The sequence below is a fragment of the Micrasema longulum genome, unplaced genomic scaffold, assembly GCF_059751315.1.
Source record: "Micrasema longulum isolate JH-2025_06_02 unplaced genomic scaffold, ASM5975131v1 h1tg002340l, whole genome shotgun sequence".
Classification (NCBI taxonomy): domain Eukaryota; kingdom Metazoa; phylum Arthropoda; class Insecta; order Trichoptera; family Brachycentridae; genus Micrasema; species Micrasema longulum.
The window spans coordinates 46910-51716 of NW_028279490.1; the positions used below are offsets into that span (position 1 = coordinate 46910).

The following is a 4807-nucleotide window of genomic DNA, read 5'->3' on the forward strand; positions in this document are numbered from 1 at the left end:
TTAACTCTTTTAAGTCCTTCTTTTTATTTGCGCTTAGTTCCTGTTTTTTAGAATATACTTGTTTAATCGTTATTTCTTCGAGAGGTATCATTTTCTTTCGTTTATTTCTAACGTTCACTTCTTTCTACTCACTGTCATAATAAGACGTTTTGTAACAAAATGTAAATGGATCGCTTTTAGTAATTTTTAAATGTTTGATTTCATTCCACATAACATTTTGACCATTTGTGTTGGTACTGAAATTATACCCCCACTCCTCTTGTAACTCTTTTAAATTTGAGAATGAGTTGAAACTCATTTCATGAACACTTATAGCTGGACTACTCTTTTTTGCGTTTTTGATTAAGGCAATATACTGGTCTGGAGTGTAAATAGGGCCAGACTTGAGATTTTTCTTGACCTCTTTTTCTATAAGACTGTGTACACTATCGGCCTCATTTTGGGTGTGGCCCCGAATTAAAAATTTATGAGTTATACTGTTTATGTTTAAATAATACACAGCATACATATATAAGGTTGCAATGAACTTATTATTGTTCTGTCCACAGCAATTGTCGGAGTAGAATATTATGTTTTTCGCAGCTTCTCCATCAGAACTAATGCCTTTCAAATATTCCCAGACACACGACCCAATCTCAATCGCTCCTCTTTTTGCATCTGACTCAGTCCAAAAATAACAGTAAACATTGTCATATGCATGTTTGCCTTATTTATTATTGAGTTCGGTCAATGTCAGGTTGTAACTGTTCAACTTGCTTTTATAATAAAAAGCCGAAGTGTCACCTCTGGGACATTGCAATACCGCTTCTAAATCGTAAATTACGACTTTATTTTCATTGTTTACATTTCTCCTGTCATTCAATTTCTCCTTCCTACTTAGTTCTTTCTCTTTAAGATGTATTTGATACTTTTCTTCTTCTTTTTCTTTTTCATTACCATTTAAGTTTGCATAGGCAACACATTGGTCGCATTGGTCTTTTTTTGGTTTGTGAAAACTTAAATTAAACTCTGTTGTAAAAATTTTATAGTAAGCAATGTAGTTACCAACCTCTTTATTATTTTTAGTTTGCAATCCTGTAAAGTCTCTGTACAAATCTTTAATTGTCTTACCTCCTTCAATATACTCTCTTGTACTGTGAGCTCTAACATAGTGTCCTTCTATTCGAGGAATAGATTCAATGTGTTTTCTGATTTCAGCTAATAATTCAGGATCCAATTTTTTGTTATTGCCATGTTTGCCACGTTTCTCCTCTATGAAGCCCATCTCATTTGTGTTCGTTATGATGGTGTAAATCATTCTATCACTGATATCTAAAGTACTTCTAAAAAAAGTTTTGCACACTCTAATTCTATTATTGTCCAGTTTCAAGTAGAACGCCTTATTGGGGCGACGGGGAGTTTGGGCGTTAGTATATTTATATTTAGGTTCTATATCAACCATACAAGTTTTTATGAATGCTCTTTGCTTATTTAAATCACCAAGTTGCCAAAATTTATCAAAAATTTCATATCTTCCCTGAGTGTCTATTTTGTCTATGCATTTTAATTTACACTTCTCATTACAGGGAGTCTTGAGACAACGTGAGGGCTTATTTTTGCGAGTGTTAGACATTGACACATAAGCTCTTCCTTCGTTACGCATCTTTTTTACTCTGTTTTGTCTCCATTTAGCAGGATTTTTTACCCTCTTAAGACCTCTTTTTTTTAAGCTCTGTGTTGCAGTGTCAATATCAGAGCTTGAAGAATCCGAGCATGATGGAATTAGGAAATTCTTTTTTCTGTGCTGAGAAATCTTTCCGAATCTGTCCTCAAAATCGAAATTAGGATCATCCACGTCGTCATCTAAGTCGCTTTCATCAGTGTACATAGGAGAATAAATGGTCATTGAAGAGTTCATCGCACAAGATCTTCGTATTCGTGAACCAGTGGCATTCGAAGTCTAAAAGAGGAATATTTTTATTAATTAATTAAATAAGAAATAAATTAAAAGAGAAAATTAATTAATTATTTCATATTATATCACATACATCAGATCTGTAATCGCTTCGCTCTGTATTCTCCATACTATTATCTTCTTCTAATTCAGTAGCTGTGCGTATAATGGCTGAAGCTAAGTGACCCTGTGACTTGCCGCTCTCTCCAGTTGGCTCGGTTGAAATTTCTTGAGATGAATTCGAAGACGAAGACGACGACGATGATGAGGACGACGACGAGGACGAGCATGGTGAACTTGAAGAAGAAGAAATCCGTCTCGACGGTAGCTTCATTTCTTCAACTACCTTGGTATTTTCTTTCTCGTCTTCATACGAAAAGCTGTCACTGTCGTACTCCGGTACAAGATTTATTTTGATTTCAATGTTAGGCCGCGATTTATTTATCAACACTTCAGTTTCAACCGAGGTACATAGTTGAGGATCCTGTAATTTTGTTTAAGTAAGTTATCGATGGTAATTTATGGAATTAATTATCATAATACGAGCAGAAAAAGTGGCAACATTTAACTTACATCGTTCTGGGGGGAATCCCGCATAGGGTGTAGCTCGTCTTTTTCTGTTGGTTTCTGGAAAATAGTTAGGTATTTAGTATTGGTAATAATATAATACAATAAGTGAGCACAAAAATATCAGATTTTGCAATAAGTAAAACCTTACTTCTGTATCGTTTGAATGACTTTCATTTATTGTTAAATTATTTATAATCAACGAAGATCCACTGTCGCACAGGTTCACATTTTTACTTTTAGGCAGCTGAAAAAATAATAAATTTTTATACATTGTGCCCATGTTAAGCGAGCTACTCACACACCTGCCGCAGGGACTGTTGTCCCTACCGGTAGGACTAAACTTACATTAAATACATTAAATTTTACTTAGTCCTACCGGTGGGGACAATAACTTACTGGTAGGGCTACGTGTAACGGGCCAGATTGTCCCTGCGGCAGGTGTGTGAGTAGCACGCTTTAAATGAAAAAAAAACGTAGGTATTTAATTACTTACTGCGTCGTTATCAATATTCGATAAGGTTTCTCCAGGCGTTGAATTAGAGACTTTTTCCCTTTCAGAAATTTCGGATGATTGGACTAAGCCCATAATTTTTCGGATTCGCAATGACATTTTTATCTAAAACAGAAACAAATTAAATTATGCTAAAGAACATTCACATCACTTTTTAAAATAAACTGCATGAAATGATAATCAAACTATTTTTTATTATTATTTTTAACAATAAACCGATGTAAACTATAATGACTCAAACTAATTGTACTTCTTTTAGAAATAAAATGCAACAAGTCTGATTAGTGTTTCAAATCTATCGTAGTTTTTAATAAAAAAATTAGTTAAGTCTAAGTAGTTCAATATTATTTATACGATTTAAAAAAATAAAGAGGAACAAGTCTCAAAAACACGATTTATAATTAAAATAATTATGAATTATTTCCTTACCTTTTAATCATAAAATGAAATAATAGATATTCGTCCACGGGAACAAGGATTCACTTTGAACACTGTCGGCCTAACACTGATTCGTCGCGTGATGTGAATCCCGAAGGAAGCGGCCGAGTAAATCAAAAAGAGATGGACGATCTTCTATCTCGCTTGTATAGCTTTAAATAAGGAGCCTGTTGAACTGTACTTATTCTTTTCACGCGTTTAATTCGTTTTATTGTAAAATCTCGTTTTACCTATTTTTTGAGTTAATTCGGTTTATTTTTAAAGGAGCGATAAGACACTAAGGTGGTGTTACATGATTACATGACGAATAAATTTGAATTTTAAATAATTTTGAATTTGAATCGGGTTGTGGTCCCGTGGCTAGTGTCTCGGACTCACGGCTCAAAGGTCCGTGATTCAAATCCCACTCTACCCCAACTAGATTCTCATTTCCTAATAGTGAGTTAAATATAACTCGTTGGAAAGGGCCCTAAAAGTTAATTTTTTTGGGTAAATCATAAGAAAGCAAATATGTATTTTTTATAAAAAATATGGGGAACTAAAACACTAGCGTACCGGCGGTGATGTGTTTGACTGATATGGCTGACTTTTTGGGCTGACTTACTTGGACAGACTAGGCGTTTCCACGCCCCTTTGTGGTCTCTTCGGGGGTGAGTTCCTTTGTTTTTCATGTCTCTGTGGTAGGAACAAAGAGCTGAAGGACGAGAAGATGGACTGTTTATTTGCATTACTGTTAGTCTTGCAGAATATAATGTAATGTATCCTTACCAATACTCTTCAGACAGACCTTTACAGAATTTTCATTACTAGACATAAGGCACATATACATAGAAAATTTTTAGACACTTACAAAAACCTGACAGACATAATAACTGACAACAGATTTACGACATTTGCAAAGAAAAAAAATAATACTTCTGCTCCCAAAGAAAAAAACAAATTACGGACAAAGGCACTATAATTTTCTGGCCCCTAAGCTATACAACTTTTTGAATATGGACATATCGGTAAGCAAAATAAAAAACAATATTTTCAAAAATCTAGTCCATAGATGGATTGCTTAAAAAACTAGACGGGAAGCTGAGGAATATGTTCCATATATCAGAATATTATTTCTATTTCTTGAAAATACTTTCTCATCTTAAAAATGTAGGTATGTTTAAGAATCTTTTTTCATATTTCTTTTGAATTTTTACGCAACAATTTATTTATTTATTTATTTATTTATTTCGTATTTCACAGTTTTAAAATGTACAGAGTTTATTTGTTTCAGGTCCCGACTAGCTAGGAAATTCCTGTGTTTAGGAAGGACCTTATTTTATTCATGTGTTTTTTTTATTTTTAATTTCATTAAA

The 4807-nt window shown here is 33.6% G+C and overlaps 1 long non-coding RNA gene across 2 annotated transcripts; it reads right to left on the reverse strand.

Annotated features, from left to right (window-relative positions):
* Positions 1-2104: 2104 nt before the first annotated feature.
* On the reverse strand, positions 2105-3511 carry LOC148272408 (uncharacterized). Of its 2 annotated transcripts, XR_015824852.1 has the most exons (5): positions 3444-3511; positions 2997-3119; positions 2652-2747; positions 2507-2560; positions 2105-2417 (listed from the first exon to the last, which is right to left on the reverse strand). It is a non-coding gene; the product is annotated as an uncharacterized LOC148272408 (long non-coding RNA). The 2 variants fall into 2 exon arrangements; XR_015824851.1 differs by having other exon boundaries at positions 2652-3119.
* Positions 3512-4807: the final 1296 nt, after the last annotated feature.